The following is a 25,532-nucleotide window of genomic DNA, read 5'->3' on the forward strand; positions in this document are numbered from 1 at the left end:
TTCTATTGCAACAATGAACTTATTACAAACTGTATGGTATGAATTGCTCCTATTTACATGTTACAGGTGTTGTTTCAAAGTAGTTTAGAAATCTTTTTGACTGCAATTTTAAACAAAACTTTCAGAAAATAAAATAAGAAATTAAAAGACTTTATAGAAATAGTGGCATTAGGTCAACAGTGAGGGCCAAACAGTTTCATTTGACATGATGTGCTTAGTTCAGAAGTCAACCTAAGCAAGTTGGCATACCACTGAGCATATATAAAAGTCAAGGTGTGCATAAAGAATCAATATTTTATATTGTAAATGAAAATAATGCAATAAAATATCAATATAGGACTATATCAGTATTTTAAAGTATATGTACTAGCACATTACAAACCCAATATACTAAATAAAACATTTTACATACTTATTTATATTTTTAGATTACACCAGAAATATTACTGGTGGCTAAATCTGTCAAGCAAGTTGGCAAATTAAGGGGCAGTGAAGAACCTGAATGCAAGATATTATTAACAAATGTGGTGTAGCTACTTCATCACCAAACCTGTCTATCACTGGCTCCCAAGTATTTTATGAATTTTAAATAGAGAAATAAAATGTTGTTTGTCTGTTCCTGTTACATGTGTTACATTTTCTACCCTAATAAAGATTTAATTTTAGTTTAATGGAACATGAAAGAACGATGTATCTTTTACTGTTTAGTGCTAATTGCAAATGGTCAATAACATCTTAAAATTATTAAAAAAATGTTTCACTTGAAAATATTTGTAAATTTCTAATTTAAATTTGAAGTGGTTACTTGATGAATTAAGAGTTCATTATAAATGGACACATTCTATATACATCTTAACCAAAAGGATGCTGCTGCTGATGCTGTTTTTATTCATTATTTAGTTATAATAGTTTTATGCTAATTATTATCCAGATAATAAAAGAAATCCTTGGTTAAATCTATAATTTACAGGTTCACGATAGCAATGCTTTGACAAGCAATATTTGGAAAGGAAACCTGACAGTTATCTTCACAATGTTTCTTGTACAGAAGATGGAATACTAGACCATTGATCCATAACATGAGTATGGGGAGTATACCTTCTTTTTCCTCCCTTCCTTTGCATTATATTGTTTAAAAAATACTTGTTAAATTTGAAAAAGAAAAACAAGTTTTTGTTTTTCATTGTGTATTACAGACCTGCCAACCCTTATGATTTTGCTGTAAGTCTTACGAAAATTACCCATAAAATACAGACTTATGGCATAAAAGCAAAAACTATGGAGAAAAGATCATTGCCAAAAAATCTAGAAAATTTGTTCATCTGTGGTTGGTTTGGATTTGGATTTCATATTAGAATTAGTGAAATTAGTGAGGGAATCAGACTAACTTTAACGTGGCACCTCAGACGCTTTAAATTGCACCTATTTGTTCATATGAAGCGTCTGCATGATCAAACTGTTGATTATAGAATTGTTTTAAAAATGTCGTCAAGCAAGCAATGCCTGTTTAAGATGGAAAATAAGCCTAATGAAAAGTGTTAATAATCAACACAGAAGAAGAAAAGGGATATTCATATTCTTGTGAAAAAAAAGCTAGAAGGGACACAGTTATGCTTATTGGACATCACATGCCAGTTTGAATATGACTCGTGGTGGGAGATATGATTGCCGTCGTCCTGTGAAATGGAAAAAGAATTTCCAACAATTACGTCAAGCTGAGAGACAGTAACAAGCCATTGAGGTGCATACGGTTTGGAACTAAAGTTTGTGCAAATGTGCTAGTGGTAAATACAGTCTACGTGTACTTTACAAACTTTTCAGTTGAACATAATGTTTATCGTCGCTGCATGTTTCGAATACCGAACTTTTAATTACGTTTTCCAGTTTCACACTAGCAGTAACTGATATTTTGTTACACCTTACTGAAAACTGGTAAAACTTACGGACAAAAATCAACTGCCATACTCGTCAGGGTTGGCAGGTGTGGTATTAGATTTTTTAAGATTTGTTTAGAATTTCTTTTTCAGAGGGTGGGGGTGAGATGTCCTTTTCAGGGATTCCCCAAGTTTGGGGAGTATATCCTATTTTTCCTTTCTGCCTTTGCTTTTTATTGTTTTGTAAAAGTTGTGAGAATAAAGGGCTTAGTGTGCTTCTTTATTGTGAAATATAGTTTTATAATGTTTTAGTGGTTCGTATAACTCCTTTTGTTTGATGGATTGGTCAGCCCCTTTTAAGGTATGTTAGTAACAGGTGTTGCCTTCCCATATGTGTTTGTATTGTATATGTGTTTACGCCATTCCAAAAGTTTCTCTCCTAGTGTTTATAATGTGATATGTGAACTCTCTTAATTTTTTCTGTATATAGTAAATTGTTATTATTTACTGTTCGTAGGTGGTTCATTATTGCTTGTTTGATTTTGTTTGTTTCTTGATTGAATTTTTGACAGTGTAATGTTATATGATATTTATTGTCTGTTTCTGGTTTTTGCATACCTGGCATGGAAGGAATTTTTTAAAATTATTTTTTTCCTATATGCTTGTTCCTGTCCAACATGCATCATAGGTGTTATAATTTTCCAATATGGCAATGGGTGTATTTTTTTTATGGTGTTGTTTCTTTAACATATATTGGTACCTGTCGTATTCATTTTCCATTATCATGTCTGTGATTCAGTACTTTAATTGTGGTGCCCTCAAGGTTTTGATTATGTGCTTAGTTCTGTAAATTTCAGGTATTTTATTTAGAATTAGTTCAAACCAATCCATGTATAAGGCTTTATATGGGTTTGCAGTATTTCATTGTTTTGCATGTTTTTAATTCTATTTATGTGTGTGGTTGGTTGTCTGCATATGAGATTGTGTAACTTTACCCCTCCTTCAATTTTTTCTATATTTAGATTTGCTTTTTCAAGTTGGTGGATTTTATTAGTCCATATATAGTTTATTATTAACTTCTCAATTTTATAGATATATTTCATTTATTAACTTTTTAGTTTTATTGATATATTTCAAAGTCTCTTATGTCACATTCATACCATATGCTACTATAAAAGTATGTTGTGGTAATTTGTATTCTGTCTAGCACATTGATATGTCTGTAATCCCATGCTTGTGTATGTTTTTTAGTTATTTATTATTCATAAGTACTTTATGTATTTGCAGTTTTTGCCAAAATAGAGTCAATGTGCTCTTAGTTTAATTTAAATTTTTGTCTGGGGTTAGAATGGGGTGGTTTCCTTTCAAATGTCCAATTAATACAATTTATGTTTTGCTATGATTGATTTGAGAACCTAGGTGTTACTGAATAGTTCATTTTCTTTCATTAATTCTTGGTACAGTAAAACCTGTCATGAGCGACCTCTGCTATGAGCGACCACCTGTCATTTCCGACCACAATCATAATGCACGGATCGATTTTACTATATAAACGCTCTGTTATGAACGACCACCTGCTGAACGCGACCAGCGACCGCGATTTCTTGGCAAAATATGCATTTTGACACTGCTATGAACGACCGCATCGCCAAAAAATCAAAACAGATTGACACCACTGACCTTAACTTAATCCTTTGTAAATACTAGAGCTCGGGATAAATGTAGTTTACAAACAAAGTGCACATTAAATAACACTATAGTTGAACAACCATATATCAGGATAAACACCTCTACCCATCATTTAATCCTTTGTAACAAAGACTGCATAAATAGCAAAGATTGCTCTAATAAAGTATTTAAAAATAATTTGTCTTGCTACAGTACCAGTTTTGTGAAATTTACAACTCCAGCGTACGGTGTCATTTGTAAACTGCAGTAACCAGGCTAAAGTACATGTCACTAACCGCCATTGTAGTGCCGAAGTCATGTGAATAGCCAGTAAGAGTAACATCAAAGGGAGTAATGATGGATATACGCAGTCAATTTAGAGGTTTGTATTTTTTCTTTATCTTTATGAAAACTCACAAAACGCTGGTAGTCCTTATGACCAAGTGAGAAATCGTTTGAAAGGGCTTCAGTGTTGGTTTGAGTACGTCGTTTGCTTTCCAGTTAATCCATAATGCCGGGAGGGTGAATGAGCTCATTGTCTTTAATACTAGTAAGTGAGAATCATTTCCGGATGTTTTTAAAATTATTTTTTATTTCTTTTGTTAGTGTTTCACTAAGCCACAATCTGTTTACGTTTGTGCAGATGGTCGGAACATTTGTTTATCGAGCTATAACGCTGTTGATTTAAACTTCGTCTCAGAATACATGTATTGTTTCTTGATGAGTTAATTATGTCTTTTGGTTTCATTCATTGGTACATAATATATATTTATTCCACAATTCCCCAAAACCTGATCAAAACCGATAGTCTTTATAACGTCAACACTAATAACAACGGCAGAATCTCCGCTGAAAAAAAGAAAAATTTTAACACTGGAAGAAAGGATTAATGTCATTGAAAGAAATGAAAAAGGCGAGACCACTCGCAAAATAGCAGTCAGCGTAAGCGTCGGTAAAACGCAAGTTCAAAATGTAATCAAAGACAAGAAGTCCATTAGAAACGAATGGAAGAAAGGTGCACAAGCACAGAGGAAATATGCCACGGCACGACGGACAGTTTACGGAGATCTGAACGAGCGAGTATGGGAGTAGTTTTGTGTTGCAAGGAGTGAAAACATACCAGTAAGTGGAAAGTTGATTCCGGAAAAGGCAGTAATTGAGATACATGTTCAGACCAAATAGCTGAGTAAAACATGTCAACAAAGAAGTATAATGGATTTCTTTTAAGAAAACAAGTGAATAAGTGTATAAAATAAGATATATACATCATATCTAACTGTTCATTTTTTGTACATATTAATGTGATGTTGAAATATAAATTTTATTCTCGTTGTTTGATAGATGTATATCTTTATTATATAAAGATATTTTGAGAGGAATGCATGCAATATTTAACAAGATTCATGAATAAAGGATATGATACATGTACAGTGAGTATGGGTATTATTTATTTTTCAACAATGCTAACTATTGACCCTGAAAACCAGTCCATTTTCACACACCTCTTATGAGAGACCACCTGTCTTGAGAGACCGCTTTTGTTTGGCAGAAGGGGCGGTCTCTCATAACAGGTTTTACTGTATGACTTGGAAACTTTTATAAAGTTTGTTGCATGTTGCAGCATTTTGCATTGTTTTTGTTGATTGTGTATTTTTATTCCTGTAATATTGGAATTTACACACAAATTTTTATTTTGAAAGGAGATAGATGACTGAGAACATAAACGATGTCCATCTGAAATCTTGCACAACTGAGCCTTATTTCATACACTCTGTACCCTTGGGGGAATCTTGGATGTTTGGTTACTGGAGAAGGGAACACTGCCACCTTACACTCAGTAAGTAAGAATGCTGGTGAATATGGTGCCACTGTAAAAATAGTAAAGCATTGTCTGGGAGGCAGTAAGAGATGAAAATACAAATTATTCCAACAAGGCAGCATAAAATGTCATCATTCTTTAAGAAATAGCTACCAAATAGTTAATCGCAGCTTAGTTATGTTTATTGGTATGGACCCCTCTCCATCCTCCACCTGTGATTAAGGTGGCTAGCTTTGAGAGGAACCCTTTGCCTGAAAGCTTTGAAGGCTTTTATGTATGTTTGTTTCACCTCTTAGTCGTTTGTTGTGTGTCTTGTTGAAAAAAATCAAAAAGAATTTTGAGAAGAATTTTCATTTAATTTTGAATTAAGGTTCTCTCAGCTGCTCAAACCCAGCTTTGTTTCATAAGGCTCGTATTTCCCGGGGCTGGTTTCTATGTCTTTAACTATATTTTGTGATCCTTGCCTGGGATGGATGTGTGTGCGTGGTGCTATTATTATTGCCTATATCCCTTGTGTATATGTGAGGACTAGCTTTATAAAAGGAGCAAATCATTCTAAGAGTTGTCTTTATTTATTTATTTCAAAACCTATCTAAGAAAAATTTAACTAAATCCTGCTAGGAGGTGCAGGAATCACATGTGGTAGTGACATATAGTTGGTAGGTGTATAAGAACTAGACCTCCTTCACTCTTTGGTTTGTATAGTTTCTAGGCACATAGTACAGTCTTAGGTTCCAAATGAAGCAAATTATTTTCTCTTTGATTTTGTTAGCATGGAGTCATTGAGGTCAGTATTCTGAGTAATATATGTAAGTTGACTATATGTGTAGGCCTTAACAACCTGTATGCACTCCAGTTCCTTATTAGAAGTATTTCAGTCTTATCATGGTTTATGGCTGAGCCCAGTAGTTTCCCAAACTCAGTGCAATCTTTTTGACAATATTTAAATGAAGAGTCATCATGAATGAAATTAGCACAATCATCTGCATATAATAATATTTTTAAGTATTTCAATAGATTCCGGATTTGTATATCCTGTTTATTGTTATTATTATTAATGTTTATGCTTAATGCCTCTACTGATATTACATACAGGAGCATTGACAACGGGCATCCCTGTCTCACTGATCTTTCTATTGGGAAGTCCATTGTCAAAGCTTCATTAATGTAAATTTTTGAAGTAATTTTATTATACATGGTTTTGATCCATTTACAAAATTTTCATCAAGCCCACCATTATATGAATTGTTTACAATGAAGTCAATGCTGATTCAATCAAAGGCTTTTTCCTGGTCGAAAATGAGCATGGCTCCCTTCTCCCCTCTGCTTGCTATTAATTCTATTATTGCTTTTATTGAGAGAGTATTGTTTAAGATATTTCTCTCCACTCCTCACAACTTTGATTAGTATGCACAATTCAACCTCTACATACTTTTAACCTAGTTGTAATAACTTGACTGAATATTTGATAATAAGTGTTTTGGAGGGTTGGCAAATGACAATTCTTTATTTTGTGGTGCTCTCCTGTTCCCTTGTAGATTAATTATATCCTCCCTCATAGTTTTGGTCATTTCATCCTTAAATACAATATTATTGTAGAGCAATTCAAGAATATTAACCAGTTTATTGGGGAACGTTATATAAAGTCAGATGTCAAGCACTCTGACCCAGGGGATTACCTCCCCTTGATAGGTCATTTATAGATTTTAATACCTCTTCGTGTGATAAAATTATCACATGTTTTTGGCATGGTCTGGTTTGTTTTTCTAAATGTGTGCTTTGAATATAATCTTAGATGGTTTCTGGATCGATATTTTGGGATTTGTATATTTGTTTATTCAATTTCTTATCTCATTTAATATATCACGTTTTCCTGTGTCTTGTCTATTTTTTTGTCCTTTCCTCTTTCCCTCCTCTTTGTGTTTATGTCATTAATTTTGCCCACTCTTTTCTTGGCCTATTGCATTATATAGTTTTCAGTCTCATTCATTTGTTATTGTGTCCTCTTCTCGACATCTGTTTTATGTCCATGTTTGCTTTGTATTTCTTTATATTTTTCTTTGATCCTGTCTCTTTGTATTTTCTTTGTTTTGCAGTGTAATTGAGTGCCTTGATTTGTGCTTTCAAACTTCCCAGTGGTGTACTATATCTATATTTATTTCTTCTCTAAATTGGTCTAGTTTGTGGTGAATAAGATTCACATAATCTAGATCATTCGAGCATCATTCAGTTTCCATGCCCCATTCCCCCAGGGAGTCAAATTAGTTGTCTTGATTTGTAGACTGACTGGTTTGTGGTCAGCTACCTTATCACCCAAGATATTACAGTCTACTATACTTACTTTACTTCCCTCTGTGGTGTAAAATGTATTTAATCTACAACCTCTATTGACAGAGTTCTTTTCACTTTAGTGATAATTTAGGCATCAAAGTTTGCAGGGAAAAATGAGAAGTTCTCCCACTGAGGTTTGTGTTCCATGTTTATATCCTTGTCGTTGGAGATGTTTTTCTTGATGTGCTATTTCCAGATAGTGAGATATAGTGCTGGATTTTTACTCTTTTGGTGCATGACCTTTTGTACCGCATCTGTTACATGTCTGGTGTTGGTAACACCCATGGTGCCACGATTTAACTAGAAATCCCATTACATGAATGAGGGAACTTTCTTAGCATCATCCTCTGTCATTTACAGGATTTTTATACCTGCGTAAATGGTGGGGAAATCCCAAAATGTTGCCATTCTTACTGTGAGGACTTTCACCCCATATATTTATTCTACCTTGATTCTAAGTTCTTTTGTAGGCACTTCCAGGGGTAATCCAGAGAAATGAATTTGTAAGGATTTTTACTAATGCATTTTCACAAAGGGCAGTGGGGTTTGAAACCAATTTTCCTACCCTTGACTGGGAAATGCCATTTGTAAACAGTGAAATGTCACACCGCACAAACAGAGGTATTTCCCGCTTCCTCCATTTTGTAACTCGAGAATATTGCTGACCTTCTCCCTTGGGCTATTAGGTGCTGCATCACCCCAGGAGGGCTCGGATGGTCAACTTCTGGGATTCCTGCGAGATTGAGAAAGTGACAGTCTGATTCTCTGTAATAGGTTGGGTCAGAAATCCTGGCACTTTTTCCCATCCAGCCATTTTCAGTTCATATATATGACTGTCGAGGTGAAAATATCTGCCATTCTAAGTGACCTGCATAGCATGTGGGAGAAATTTATAGATATGCCGAAGATTTACAGTGTAAAGTATGTAGACCTTTCAACATAATTGTAGCATGTTTAAAAATAATAATGTTGTTGTTGTTGTTGTTGTAGGGTTTAACGCCACTTTTCAGCACAAGATAGGCCATACATGGCGGCCAGTTTTAATGGTGGAGGAAGAACCCGGAAAGAACCACCGACCCACGAGAAGCTACTGGCAAGCTTTCTCACATAACCACATTAGCCGAATCCGAGACTCGAACCGACGTGGACAGAGGTGAGATGGCAGTGATCCGTAACGGTGAGTGCTTTAGACCACTTGGCCACTCGGGGCCCCAAAAATAATAATAATAATAATCTGATTAAATATTTGTAATAATAAACTACCACATAAGTATTGTTGGTATTACTTTATTATTATTTTTATTAATTAAACATTTGTAATGACTTATATCATTATAGATCATAAGTAATAACAGCATCAATATTTTAATATCTGATTTAGTTGAATTTCTAAGAGAAGAATAGGTTAAACAAAAAGTGTACAATTACTTCAGGACAAAGTTTGTAAAAAAACATTACCATGAGTATATGTGAGATAGTTGTGGACATCAGGTCGCGTCACTTTAGTCCATTTTACTGAATTATTTATCCATTGGAAATTTGTACGACATGCTTTAATTGAAATTGTGAAATGGAAAAAAATAATTTCATGAATTTAGTCAAATACAGACATAGGAACAAGCCATTGAGCTGCATGAAGATTGGAACTGAAGTATGTGCAACTGTATTAGAGGTAAATAAGGTATATGTGTACTTTACAAACTTTTCTGTTGAACATGTTTACTGTCACTGCATTAGTTTTGAACACTGAACCTTTTAAGTACATGTTTTTGGACTTTACAATAGAGTTTTGTTACACCTTACTGAAAACTGGTCAGATTTACTGAGACACTCTTGCTATGGTTAGCAGGTCTGGAATTAGGTTGGGGGGTTTCAGTTTGCTGTTCATATTCAATAATATTTTTGCAAAATATTCATATATCCCACATGTGCATCCCATATTTGATTCAACATTTGGATTATGTGGGAAATGTTTCCATCAGAATGAAGTATTACATAGTGTATTAACCATTGCTCACCGCTCCGGTGGCCTATTGGTTAGAGCGTCCGCCTCGGATGCAGGAGGTCGTGGGTTCGATCCCCAGCCCAGTCATACCAGAGACTTAAAAAATGGTACTTACAACTCCCTTGCTTGGCGTTCAGCATTAAGAGGTTAGTGTTAGGACTGGCCAGCCAGGTGTCAGGTTAATGTGACTGGGTGGGACATCATGCTTCATGTCTGCGGCATGATGCCCCAGTGCTAGACATCACTATAAACTGCCTCATTGCAGACATCGTAGCGATATGACAGAAAAATTGTTAAAGCTATGTTAAAAATCAAAATCACATCACATCACATTAACCATTGCTCATAATTGATGTGAAATAAATCATAGAAGTCATGTATGGTCAAGCATTTCCTCAGAACATATCATTTCAGAGATATTTATCTGGACATTTACAAATATTATAATCAAAGACAAGTCTATTATTTTTGCAAATTGTTGTTCCTAGAAATAAAAATGACAAAATTTTTGCTACTAAGAAAAATTTGCCAACATCAGTCATGTCTAATCTTTATAACCATAAATATAATTACCCTTTTGGTTGCATGGTAGATAACACATGCATTGAGGTATGCTGGGGGCAGGGGCTGTGATTTTCTTTTGACATGGGATAATGGATATATTAGGTTTTGTTTGCTATAAATCAGAGCTAGAATGGTTTTTTAAGCTATTTTAGAGCAGGAATAATAAAGGTTCAGCCACTAAGCAACAAAGTCCTTTTGTCATCACAATGACTTGAATACTTGCTCCAGTAGCTCAGTGGAAGAGCGTCTGTTAGAAGACAGAAGGTTCCAGGTTCAAATCCTGGCTGTAGCTATTTCAGTCACCAGTGCATTGACAAAGGCTGTCAGAGATAAACTTCTTAATTAAGGTCAAGACAGGAACCAAACCCATTTTAACACAATTCTAATTACAAGTGCAGCTATTTGAATGATGCGAAAGTGTCTGAAAATAGCTGAACACATTAGATTATGATACCTGGCTTTGCTTCCTGCAGATCCAGCCCTCTTAGAAAGACGGAACAAAAGCTTTTTCAGTTTTTATAGATTATATAAACAAAAGGAAGCAACTCTTACAGGTTATCTCCCTTTGCTTCCCACTAGTTGCCAGTATCCAATTTAAACCATTTTTTTTTTCACTTAAGCTCTCTGAGCTGGGATATTTTCCATACAAGCCAGTTAATTGTATTGAATATATGTGTTAAATTCAAACTCTTTTTAGTTTTGGTGGTACTTTAAGTAAAGATGTTTTATATAGCATGCACATTTTTGTAAGTGGATTTATTGATATTTTTTTAAAATTATAATAACAATTTTCGTCACATTTGACATAGAACAGCAACATATACATCACTGGTTGAATTTCTCAGGTGCTATCTTTAGGCATTTGCTCTAAGCAAGAATTGTTTACAACATGTTTGCCATTTGTTTCAATTTTATATATATATATATATATATATATATTGTTGCAGTGCAAAAAAGAGGAATATCTATTTCTTCTCGGCATAAAGTACTGAGCCTCTGTCCTACTTCAGAATCTATGACAAGTCCCATGGGGGATGGCTAGTTGCACCATCCACCCCCAGATGTTAATATGGTTGGAAATAGAGATGATTCCAATCAAGATTTTGAATTGAGTATGCTCTATCTAATAAATGGGGCTTTATTGTCAAGATTGTCTGTGAAAGAACAGGAACATGTTTAGGAGTCCATTGGAGATAGTCCTTTTGCTTGTCCCACATGTTGTGACATTTCTATGTCAAACACGACCCCCTCCTATGGGGGCTGATGGTGCAGAATCACGCAATAAGGTGTGAATATACAATATCCATAAACCATCCTTGCATGATCTTGCCTGATGTGATGGTGTATTATTTAACTTGTGTGGCTACGCGGAGCTACAGTTTGATGTGTACAGATGGATGTATGACCTGCTGTGTGTACCTCCCAATAATCATGGCATTTATCATCCTCCGTATGTCATTATGACTGTCAAACAGATGGTCCAGCCATATGAACATGCCATATACTAGTACTAATATTAGTACCCTTACTCGTACCTCGTGGACAGGGTACTAACATGAGCATATATGTGTTAATGGAGCAAGCAGGGTGTGATTCACACCCGGCGCTCTTTTAGCCTAAAAATAACACTTTAAACACATTCCTTGCATAGAATCCCATAAATTGAGTAGTCCTCTTATTTAATACCGGAAGTATCGAAAATCATTGTAGAAATAGTTGTAAATCTCGTTTACCTTTTTTAGCCGATATTTTCGTTTAGTTTGTCCACCATATTATTTCAAATAATGATTACTTGCGTTCTCAGCCTTGTTTGTTTGTGTGCCATATAAGGACATTGTCGCCTTATTTGGAAATGTAAACAAATCGTAGTAAAAATTTGGCGCTGATTGCATCATAAATTCTGAGCATTAAAAGTAAATACGGTTTATTGGCAACTTTGAAATTCCACCAAGAAGCAATTATTCGCACTTGATTGATAATAATATAGCGTAGAATATCCAAAATATGGTCTGGCAAGCCTTACGTAGAAAAGGGGTTACGGCGAGAGTCTCGCGTTATCTGTCATGGTGGACAGAATAAGGTTAGAGTAACCATGCCAATCTATTTTATCGTGTAAGGGCTTAATAAATTCAAAATAAGCCAAACTTCTTTCACAACATGATTATACTTATGTAGTTGATTTCTACACGGTTTGTTTTTCTGACTTTAGTGATGATTTTTTTTGCTCAAATTACATGATATGGGATCAGTTTGTAGCCTCAACCACAACAAATCAAATTGAGGCTACGAACTCGTAGCTAGCCATATACCAAAATATTGGTCACAATTCACTTATTTCAGACTTGGGAACCAGCCAGCCAGCTGTCCAGTCACATATTCCAACAGCTACAGTATTTTACACCAAACATACCATACAGCAAAACCAATCAGCTGGATAAAACAATATACCTTTTCAGAGCAAACCAACTTGATTCACAGAAACCTCCAGCCAAGCCTAACTGGCATTCTAGCATACCACATCTTTTACACTTCCTCTGAATGTTATTAGGTTCTACTTGTTGCTGTTGGCTTGATGTAGTGTTGTTTGCAGTTCCCTCCAGTTTGGTGTTGTACTGGTCACTTGATGCAGTATTTTGTAGTTCCCACCAGTTTGGTGTTCGACTGGTGACTTAATGCAGTATTTTGCAGTTCCCTCCAGTTTGGTGTTAGATTGCCACTTGATGTAGTATTGTTTTCAGTTCCCTCCAGTTTGTTGAATTACTTTTAAATAAAACAGTCTGTATTTGTAATGATTGTGAGTATCTACACATTTCTCTTTGTTTTCATTAAATGATGTCTGTAACTATGATAAAAGTGTCTTATTTCATAAAGAATAGACATGGCAAACCATATTTTCATGTCTGACCTAGTTTGCATGAATCTCAATCTCTGCACTCTCAAATTATCAACAGCTTTAACAAATAATAAATCTTCTGCATGCCTGTCAAAAGTATTGCTTATGGTTTAAACATTTTAGTTCCATCTGACCTTTAACATTTATGGTGAGTTATGGTTATCCCCTCTGAACATTACATTTGGATGATACTCATGCTTTCCTGAGTGGTTTACATGGTTTAGTGTTTGTGATTGATTGCTTGGTTGAGATCTTGGGAATCACTAAAAATGAGATGCTTACTTGCTTTCTTTACAAATATGGCCATTTGGTTTACCCAGTCTGTTGGTCCTGAAATATAACTCATAGTGATTCCATTCTTTCCATTTCAGCTTTAGCACAAGTCTGCAATGCAACTGCCACACTTGGACAGGGTTTGGCAATTGTTTTTACATGTCATTTGGAACACGTTATTGTCGAGGAAGTGGGAGTTAAGTGCCATTTCCAAGGACACAGAAAAACAAAAATCCTTATATGGCCTGGATGAGTATCAAACCTGTGGCTGTGACCCCTTGGTCTGCCAACTCTCTACAACTATTGCTGAGTGTGGGTGGTCGATGTTAGTTAGCAAGTTGGTACCTAATGGTGAGGGGCCCTGAGTAGCCGAGTGGTCTAAAGCGCTGTCCGTTATGGATCACTGCCATCTCACCTCTGTCTGCATGGGTTCGAGTCTAAGATTCGGCCAATGTGGGTATGTGAGAAAGCTTGCCAGTAGCTTCTCGTGGGTTGTGGTTCTTCCCGGGGTTCTCCCGTGTTCTGGCCGCCATGTATAGCCTATCGTGTGCTGAAAAATGGCGTTAAACCCCACAACAACAACCTAATGATGAAGTTTAGTATGATGCTAATGAAACAGTTCAAAGCCCTGATGTCACCATTTATCATAAATGTTGCCATTCTTCCAATCTAACTCATGTTTGGAAGGAAGAAAATGATTTGTTTAAAAGCTATCTGATATAAACCATTCTTTGAAATAATAAAGATGATAGGCTTAAATGATGTTCAAATATTCAGCTTCAAATTAAGAAATGCCACCCCTTAATTTAGTCAGCAAAGTTGCTCATAATTCCATTCTTTTTTGCTCCAAAAGTAGTGACATGATCCATTGGACAAATACCATTAGTGACTAATCTAATAATACAAATATTCACACATGATGCACAGATTGGTTCAAAAGGGAAGGAAGAGATGCAGGCCTGCATTTTTAAGTGGATCTAAAAAGAAAGAGCATGCATTAGATAAAAATAAGACTTGGGTGAATACTGGTGATCAGCTGGCCCCTAGAATGCTATGAAGGGTGAACATGGGCTGAAGACAATCCAACATAGCAGGTGTTGGCTTCTTATGGTTCCATGGTGACTTCATCAAATATTGTGTTGCAGCTTTCAAATGAAATCGGTTTATCCACAGATGTCACCGATCAACATTGGATTAATTCATACACGCAAAAAAAATGGCTTGGGTTGTTATTTTTAGGGGGAAAAATTACATAGGTCATAATGTGATGAAACATAAACGTTACCTGGTTTTAATGGAACCCAACAATAATTAGGAGCAGTATCTTTCAAGATTCAGTATTATTCAGATGATTTGGGATATAAGGTTAATTGCACTTAAAGTGCAATAGGGATATAAGTCTTTTGAATACATGCGTAGTTATCTAGATTATTATTATCAATTTATATGACATCATTGTGTACAGTTTGATGTGTAATCATGGTGTACATTTTTGTGTGGATTATATTTTGACTCAGGCAGGACTGTAATCTAGCACAGGTATGACCTCATGGTCCACAACTTGGGACTGCAGAATATGACATTTCTTCTTTGATTAGCAGTCCATTAAGGTCCTGCCAACTGATATTAGCTAACATTTCCATAAGGCCAAGTGAATTTATGGTATGGCCCAGTGGGTGTCATCCACCATGCATGATGTGTCTTCATCCATCAACAATTGCTGGTTACTATCTGGAGTCCATATATCTGATCTGGTTTCAACCAAACTTATGGGTTTATATCATTGAATTCTTCGACATGTTAAATAATGAGTGAGAGACATAATCCATGTGTAGTGATCTTGTACCTGATTGGTTTTCCTTATCACCACTTTGGAAGCCGTACGTCTGATCCAAATCTAGCCAATGGATAGAGGATTGTACTTTTCCACATAAGTTTGCAAGTTGTTAAACAATATTGCTTACATGAAGACTTTCATAAATGTATATCAAGCGTTAAAAAAATAACATAGATTGAACAGTTGCATTGTTAATATTTCAGTAAAAGAATAAAGTTTTTTATATACATCAGAAAATTCATACTTTTCCAAAAAATATAAGGATTGTTCATGAACAGTTTTCTGTTATAGTATTCACAGACTCTCTCATTTGTTTGAAACCACCCTCAAAACTACTAAAAATAGAAAGCATCCAGGGTATCAAAAATGAACAAAACTTATTCATTTCATTGATTTTTATTTCTACCCTGAATGTTACCAAGGGGTCAATAACACTGTTGACTTATTGGCATTTCAAAGCAAATGGAATCTCCTGATGTAACACCAAAATTTATGGAATTATTGAGATTATCAGACTTAAAAAATGATGGTAAACTACATTTCATCTGTTGCTTGAAAGCAATTTGTGTTCAGTAAGCTTCACTCAGCAGTTTATGTAAAAAATAAATGAATAATAAATTGTAATAAAAGAATCAAAATAAACTTTCAGTCAACTCGGATAAATTGTGGGCCATGGAGCATGTCATGTTTTATGCAGTAGTTAGTAATCTTGTACCAAGAGGTGGCAAATTACCCATGAATTGATTTGAATTTGTCATCATGTCCAGTCTTTGGCATGTGCACTGGGCTTTCTTGTACTCTAAATAGCACATCATTAAGTTTTGACATGGTTTTAAATGGACCTATTCAGGGTCTTGGTAAATTTGGACTCAATCCTCTTATTCTTTTGGGGTCAAGATACTTTTTTACCTAAATTGTAGTTATGGAAATTGACCATCAGATCATAATTCTTTTTCATGCTTTCATCAGAAAGTTGCATTTTTGTACTGGAAAGTTCATGTATTTCATCTGATTCGTTTTATATTTCTGACTTTCAGACTGCAGTTTCTCAAGGTGACCTAATAAGTAGTCTATGGGCTAAGTAATATCCCATCCAAAGGTCATTAAAAATGGACTTGTTCCAGTAATTTCTTGAACTTCGACCTCTAGGCCATCATTGCCAAAGGTACGTATTCATTCTAATCTCTTTGTTGATCAGACACAAGAGCTGAAAGCATATTCATTGTTGTGATTGGCTCTTTCAACCATAACATCTGATTGGGGTCTTGCAGTTGTAGTTCTGGTTTTCTTAAAACCCAGAATCCGACATATCTCTTGAAACAAATTACTTTCAAAATTAGATCGCTATTCTGTATGTATGAGTAATGGTACTCTAGACCTAGATATAAAGTTTTCAATCTATGCTTTAGCCACAGTATAAGTTTCAATTTATAGTAATGGAATGACTTCAGTCCACTTTAAAATAATGTGCAAATACCTTTTGCCCTGCCCTACAATGGTTTTGGTAAAGGACTCATAAAATCAATTGCTATTCTTAACATGTTAATCCCACATTATACTGATGTAAGGGAGGGGGAGCTACAGTAACCTTTTTAAATCAAATATTTCCAAAGTATATCAGCAGCAATCACATGAATGACATCAACAATATATATTCTACATCAGTTGCTGTATTCAACTGAATACAATAAGTAATTAATTTTATTTCATCTATACTGCTAGTATTATTTAGTGATGACTGCATTCATTTGATCTAAATTATATGTTTGAAGTGTGCAGAACTTGAGCTATAATTTATTGCTTGTCATGGATATCATCATAATCGTCATCATCAACTTGAGTTCTGTATTATTAACAAACCTCATCCAGTGTTTATTGTGTTATATTACAACATAGCAGTTTTCCAAAGTACTGTACTGCAGGCTGTAATTGAGATTCATTGTGTGGTCTTGGTCAGTCAGATGGAACTTGTCACCGTGATTATGCCATGGACTACCTTTGCTTGTATTTTATTACTTTCTTGTAAATGTCAAGAGATAGGCATTGCTTTTGAGACAACAATAATTATATCGTTAACGACAACAGTATCCATAACAATATATTATGCTATTCAGCACCTGACTTTTGTACAAAATGTTTCCTGAACTGAAGCAAATCCCAAGACCCCAAGTACAGTAGGTCTAATGGTCACAGACTGGCTACCAACATAAAAATAAAGTCACCATTTGCAAATATTTGTTTGTCAGTTATGAAAAAGTTGAAAGCCGTGGCATTTAATTTCCATGTCCTTTGGTTTGTTCATCTTATTGGCAGATAAAATTTGGCTCCACCTTTTAGCTACATGATTTGCTTTGTACAAGTGAATCCTGAATGGATTGGTGTTTTTGTTGCTGTTTCTGTCTTGTGCACCTCCTGATCAGTCAGTTTTCTCTGGAAGAGTTAGTGCAGATTCACAGATAATCTCAAAAATTGGATGCAAATGCTTTATTATATGAAAACCCTATATCTTTTTTCCAATGCACAGAGATTCAAAATCATAAAACAATGGTATGTTTGAAATATTTGATATGATGGTGAGGCCAATCCTTTGCTATGAAAAAACTTTGGCATCTAGTACTAGACAATTACTCTGAGTATAACTTTCATATTGAGAAGACTACTTGTGACACTGGAAATGAAAAATGATTTATGTCAAGGATTAGACATTATTCCTTGCAAAAATAGCATGAGAGCGATATCTTTTTCATTTATGTTAAATGCTGAAAAGCATTATATTGTTTCTTTTTTGCGTGTTTTACAAGTTCATCACTGATGATGGAACAGGGGAGATAACTCATTATATTAATACCTGCCATACTAACACATAATATGTTCAACATAATAATTATATGATGTCTTTGTTTATATGGGGATTTCACAAAACATTTCTTAAAATGTTTAGTTGGATCTAAATGAAAATGGTGCTAATTTGACATACAGTATAGACACCATGGTAGCCTTCTGGATAATGTTATTTATGCTCCTTATTAGTGAGTGGTCATATTTACATCGGCTTTCCACCAAAAGACTTAATGATGTCTACTTCATCCTAGATGAAAATGGTACAAATCTTAAATCCAATATGACTGCCACAGTGGCTAAAATCTTGGTATTGGTGAAGAATGTCAGAGATGCTTTCAACACTGTATGTTATGAGAACTGGCCAGGGATATTAAACATTTATTTTGTTTCTCCAGATGCTTAATCTGTTATGACCTACTATCACCTGACATTAATTACTAAATACCCCTTTATCCCATCCATTCCATAATGTCTTAGTTTTCCTCTACAATATTTATTTCACCAACACTGGATCAGTTTGAACATGTTGAAGATTGTGAATTGAAGATTGTGAGTTTTAAACCTGTCTCCTATTTCTTTTGCTGGGCCAAATTATTTCTTGATCAAGATAAACACAGAACTCTGTCTCCTTTATTTCTTTTTACACACCTTGTGTTTCTTTCGACAAGCCAAAATGCTATCTGCTAACTATGAACACCAAACTCTGTCTCCTGTTTGTTTTGTTAAGCAAACTTTCCCAGCCACCATAACACCAAACAATTATAGCTGGCCACTTCCATTATACAGCCAATCCAAACACTGCCTCATGTTTCTTTTCACAAGCTGATTGGGATGAAATGATGCACCTGTGCTATGTACCAATACGATTTGTGCTACACACCATACAACATAATACATTATAGATATAAACGTCAGCTTGATTGTCTTTCTGTCTTTAGAATGTCCGTCATTGGAAGGTGATGTGCTTTGATGTGTGTTGACATATTGGTTGTATTTCCAGTATGAAGATAACAGTGACAGATATAGACGTAGCATCTATTAATATGCAATTCTCATCCCCATTTGATCCGATGCATTATTCTTCTTGGCCATCACCCTTACTTTTGTATTGTATGAATGCTTTAAAAATGATATTTCCAATTTCATGTCTTCACTTAAGCTTGGATGTCATTATGGAGATATATTCAAAATAGAATAGTGCAATTTCCTTTATCTTCTCTAGTCAAGGTTCCAATATGTTGCCCTGTCTGTACCTTGGTGGATCGATCTGATATTTGTGTACTTTGCACTAAAGACATCTATTGGATTTCTTGAGGACATTGGCTTCAAAAAAGGATACTTTGTAAGTTTAATATTGAAAGTCTGACTACATACCAGAAAGAATTCCTTCCAGGTGTATTTGAAGGAAAGGATGTATTTATGCAAACATTGACTGGCAACAGAAAATCACTTATTTATGAGTCCACTGCAGTTGTGACCCGCTGTCTTTTGATTTTGGATACTTTTTCTTCTTTTACCTCAAAATAATGTTGGGTCTTTTGTTTGATGCTAGGTGGGTTTTTGGCTATAAATCAGAGCAAATACAATTTTTTAACCTGTTTGAAGGCTAGAATGTTTTGAGAAAAAAAACAGCCCTACTTCTGGAAATATAAATGGTCAGTCGCTAAGCAACATAAGCCCTTTGTCACCACAAGGACTTGAGTACTTGCTCCAGTAGCTCAGTGGAAGAGCATCTGTTACACGACAGAAGGTCCCAGGTTCAAATCCTGGCTGTAGCTATTTCATATTCATGAGTGCTTAGACAAAGGCTGAGATAAATTTGTTAGTTAAGATCATCATATGTAAGAAACTCATTTTGACACAGTCCAATTTACAAACCAGCACATTTAATGTGGGACAAAATGTTTGCAGATTGGTTTTGGCATGATTGGGATAAACATGTCCAGCTAATTTGGTAAATATGGTCAAAATAAAACATGCTCCAGGGCCAGTGTATGAGAGAGAGGTAGGTTTCATGAAGATAGTGATCTGTATTGTTCAGTTATCTGATGATTGTGATCTTGCTGACATACAAGGAGAGATATTCAATTATCAATTAATATCGCTGAATGAACAATTACTTCTACTTTTAATTATGATATTCATTGTCCCAAGAACCGCATGTCATTGCAGTGTTACTTACATGCTAATTACACGTCACAGCATTGGCAGAGTCATTCCAACTGACATTGTTCATCAATGTGCACAAAGTGACACAAAAATACAAAATATTAAACAAATTGAGTAGTTACAAATACAGACTTGCTTAATAGACTTAAAAATTTGGGATGGGGGATACTAGTGATTTATCGGCTATGAAGATACCTGTTGCATTCTTTGGTTTAATGAAACAGTAAATAAAGACCCCATTAAATAATAACTTTCCTTTACTATTTTAATTGGCATGTTTTATTTCAATTTTTGATAATTTTGGTTTCCATAAAATTTTCCAAAATCATATGGTCCTTTTTTGTCATCTTATTTATTCCCATTTAGTGTAAATTGATATATTTCATATGTTTCCTAATCTTTTCTTGCATGCATTATAATTGCTCCTTCGTTTGTTTGTTCATTCCTTTTTCTTTTTTTCTTATGCCTACACTTTAACCTACCAACCTATATGGACCTACCTCCCTTTGTTCATCCATTTCATTGTGCATTCCATTTAATTATAAACTGACAGGTGAATATAAGTCGTCAGAAGAATCTTAGGCCACATAGTTGTTGATACTGTTCTGGTGGAGGAATTTTGGAACATTATTTGAATTTTTATGAAGAGAAAAACTATGCACAATAAAAGACTTCTCATGAATTAACTTTTCAGGTATTAAAAGATTAGTATGTGACCAAATTGTCATGAGAAGGCAAATCAGTCAACAAAATATAATTATTTTAAAGAATGCATGCCATAATATAATGTTGAGAAATATCTATACAGAGAAATACTACTCCCAACATTTCTGTGTTTGATGATCTTGCCATAAACTTGATTATGTCTCCAAGTCCAAAGTTTATATACCATTTATTAGCTAGTCCAAACCGTGTACATAACATCTGACAGTTATAACAAATGCATTGCACACCACTATAGTGACCTTTTTGCATGTATTACAAGATAGTAGCTGATTTCCACTTTTATGTTGATAACATTGTAATACCCCCTTTCAGCTGCATAAGTGACCTATTATTATGCTGTTAGGTAATTTCACATTGGGAACATCAATATAGTGAAACTTAGTAGGCATGTTATGTTTTTCAGTACTGTTTGATACACTGTCCACATCAGGCTATTTCTAGGTATAATGTCATTATGTGTGGCATCACATCTGCCTAATTTGTAAATTGTCCTTTTTGAAATGAGACTACCCATAGGATATTGTGAAATGGTATTATCTAATTACAGGAAATGCCAGTTTCTCTGTCATAAATACTTTTGTTCTCATTGACAGAAGTTTCAGAGCAGTTCAAAGGAATGATGGCATGAACAATGAACAAACCAAATGCCAAATAACTACAGGAAGTGTACATGCACTTACTGATAAAGGGTAGTCTTGTTCACTGGGAATGGACAGTTTATTTTACTTGCAAAGACAATAACACAGCATGCTAAATGGTTGTTCTAGATATTTAACCCAAACTGAGTCTATATGGGTATAAATATTGCTACATTTGCTACAGCAAAAATATAATCTCCATCACTAGATTATGCCAGTTGCTTTCCTACACATGCCAATAATCCAATTCTCCTCTGACCCTTAACACCCCGTTCTTTATATTTGGACATTTTTGTTGGGGTGTAGGGTCATAGTCCATTGCTTATTGAAAAGTTGGAACTCACCGACACCATTAGGTGTCGACAAAGGATAGTCGCTTACTTGCTGACCTAGCAGACTTTAACAACCTTTCATCGAGATATACCTGCATGTATACCTGTGAGATATACCTGCAATCAATTGGAATATGATTTATGTTATCAGCGTTGATGAAATTTGACCTAGATGTTGCCATTTACAGGCCTAGTCAAATGACTACACAAATCTCGCAAACTACATGTCAATGACATCAGAGGTCTAATATGTGATCTGAACAGAAAACAGAAAACAATATTATAATGTTGTAAAATAAAATCAGCATATTAAGTGAATGTCATAATTTTCATTAAAAAAGTCAAGGCAACATAATTTCCATCATTTTTATTCAGATAACAACTACTAAAAACACCTTGTAGCAGCCTGGAAAAAGCTGATTCATCATGAAGAGAACACATAGGTGTTGTGGCCATGCAAGATTTTGTCCAGGACCTCAAGCAATATGTAAATTGCACTGATACCAGTTTTGGTTTGGGCAACAGTAAAACACTCATTCTTCCCATGAAGGCAGCAAAGCAGGATATTACCTCTCAAGTGCAGTCTTTATGGCTGATGTTTCAAAAGATAAAAGTTGCTTTGTGAAAATTTCAGCTTGTGAAATTATAGCTTTCTTTCTGAGCCTCATGTTTAAATGCAATGTTTCAATACAAGACATCACAGAAGCTGTAGGTTGGCATGCAGGGTCAATCTTCTGCATATTTTATCTCAGGGATTTACTTTCTGAAAGACATAATATGAATTTAGTCATGTGGCTGTGGCCCAGATGTCCATCTGACCTAATTAAACCAACACAGCCTCTTAGCTTTGCTGGATTCACCAGTGAAGTTTGATGGTAAGAATGCTTCACATAATCATCTTAACCTGATAGCCTATCAGACATGGATCATGTGACCACATACATTGTTTTTTAAGCAAGAGAACAGTTCATCATTCTCATGGGGAAATCCAGTCATTCTTCCCTAAAATGATACCCGAGTAGGATGCTCAGGATTGTCTCCACCTGTTACCTACTCTGCTAGTCTTAATGTGATTTTGGGGAATGTGTTGAAAGAAGAAAACAAGTTGATTTTCTAAAGCATACTTACCTGACCTCATTACCTGAAGACCCTCCCAACCACCCTGCTATCTGCATGTTTAGTTAACACACCCTAAAACTGTTTACATCTGGTGGTGGCAAAGGGAGGTAATGGGCAAGAATTAATGCCCTTTGTCAATATGATAGAAACAGACAAGACAAATTTTTCTTCTTGTAGCAGGGCTGGATTCAGGAGGTAGCAGGGTTATATTCCTAATGTTAATATGATTTGGTAAATATTCTTTAAAAAAATTAAATTACACAACAAAAAAATTGCCTTCCTACAAAACAATAAGACTACATTTTTGTTTAAATGTTATGCAGTGGCAATAATATTGTGTTACAAATTCCATGTAAGAAAACTTGCTTTTCTGATAGATAATTCATGGGGGATAACATACATTTTACAAGCATGTTTTTTCCTTCATGTGAAATATAGCAGCATTTACTTTTCCATGTGTGAATTAGTGGCATTTGTTTCAGTACTATACACTTATAACTTGTATGTGCATCCCCACTGCAGTTTGTCATCTTGATTTAGTCTTAGTTTGGTCTTGTCAGTCCCACATATTTATATGCATACCATTTGTTTACTTGTAAGACAGATCCAACTGCAAATTGCATAGACCCATATAAGCAACACAGTGCTGGCAAATCTTGGTCTATGCATTTTCTTAGGAGTAATCAGTAGAACAAAGAACAGTGTAGAAAGGGCATATATAATATAAATGATTACTTGTTTGCAGAACAAAAATTTGGGAACATATATTTTGGATATTTGTATTCTAAATATTTCATATCCATGAATATTTGCTTGCATGCATGTATGTGTTAATATTCGTTTGAGGTCAGCTGCTAAAATAGCTGTTACTACTAACCTTCTAACAAATGTGAATATGACGACTTTCTGCTGTCTCCTTTAAGATTTGATGAGACAGCATTTAATTTGCACCTCCTTTCACACATTCTTAATATTTATTTACACCATCTGACTTACTAAAACATGTGCAGTTCTCCATCATTGTGACTTATGTTGTTTAAACATGGTTCTAGACGTACAACATGGTACTGCTATGGAGCCCAAAATGGCAATATGGGTTGAAAGAAAACATCATTTAGCTTCATGTTTTAACTTTATTTCCTTTTTATAACACTATTGTTTGACAATTTTGATCATTCCCACTATAGTTCATTTTTGGTAAATACCCCTGTTCTCATTATAACATGGTTATGTACATACCACTGTTCTCATTATAATGCAGATCCATACTTAACACTTCCAGTGGTGATGGATGACCGGCGCAGTGTATCAGCCAGGGGTGTAAAACTGATGGTAAAAAACTGTACTGACAAATTTTCAAAATATTTTCATCGAGGTGGCATCTTGCTGAGCTCGATGGAAATCATGTGAGAGCTCTCGAGATATGGGGAAGCTACAACGTCATAACATTGCTTATGCTAGTCTGGTTCCTTATTTCTTATGTTCCTGCGTTGCACTCCGCTATACGAATAGAGGAGCACAACACAGGCAGTAAACAAAGCAGGGAACCAGTCAATGCCTATGCTTGAAGTATACACGATGCCACCCCTCGTCCAATGCATTAGATATTAAATAAATCCTGATTGCATTATGCAAATCCTTTGTGTCAAAAAAACGCACGGCAACAAAATGTGTGCATCAATTTTCAACAAATGTGCGTAAAGGGAAACACTGTGATGACCCCTAATACCATGTTATAATAAGGGAGAGCTGTACTAGTATTAAAATTCGGGCTGGCATAATCAGTCAGATATTTGGGTAATGGCTTACTAAAAATAGATAGTCAATGTTTAATATAGTTTTAATACAGCTTTTTTCACATGTCATTAAATTCTCACACTTTCTCTGAAACCAGCAACCTTAATCTTGGTGCAAGAATGTCATTTTAACATTCTTGTTTGAATATATGCATGATAATTACCATTTCCTGGGTAATGGAATTTGACCAAAAGAAAGAAGAGAGACTAAATGACTTACAAAATGGCTACATAAATATGGTAGCCTTAATAGTAGCTCAGCAGCTCTCTACGAATGAGAGCAGGAAATTCCATTCACTTCTGACTTGAAGTAAACCTGTAAACTTCCTGTCTTTACTTATATGATACATCATATTCACAGAGGTATCTCAACATTGAATTTTGTTAAAAAATCTGTTGTATATGATACTTTTGTGAAACATGTGGAGGATCTGTTGCAAAGAAATGCTGGTGAAGATTTCATATAGATCATGAAAGCGATATATCTGTGATGTATGTATGCAAAGAAATAAAGGTGAAGACCTGATACAGATCATGAAAATGGTATACTTTTGATGTATTTGTTTCAACAAATTCAGGCTGAGATCTCATGTTGATCATGCCATACATGTAATGATCTTATCCAAAGCAATACTGGCAAAAGATTC

General features: G+C 35.0%; 1 long non-coding RNA gene across 1 annotated transcript in view; it reads left to right on the plus strand.

The window, feature by feature from the left end:
• The first annotated feature begins 1,479 nt into the window (after window positions 1–1,479).
• LOC149790483 (uncharacterized) overlaps window positions 1,480–25,532 on the plus strand; it is a 34,243-nt gene continuing 10,190 nt past the window's right edge. Inside the window, exons 1-3 of the long non-coding RNA XR_016423623.1 lie at window positions 1,480–1,784; window positions 5,243–5,379; window positions 16,302–16,429. This is a non-coding gene — a long non-coding RNA (uncharacterized LOC149790483). The remainder of the gene's footprint in view (window positions 1,785–5,242; window positions 5,380–16,301; window positions 16,430–25,532) is intronic.

Source organism: Sinohyriopsis cumingii, chromosome 10 (genome assembly GCF_028554795.1).
Source record: "Sinohyriopsis cumingii isolate HCF-2022 chromosome 10, ASM2855479v2, whole genome shotgun sequence".
Lineage (NCBI taxonomy): Eukaryota > Metazoa > Mollusca > Bivalvia > Unionida > Unionidae > Sinohyriopsis > Sinohyriopsis cumingii.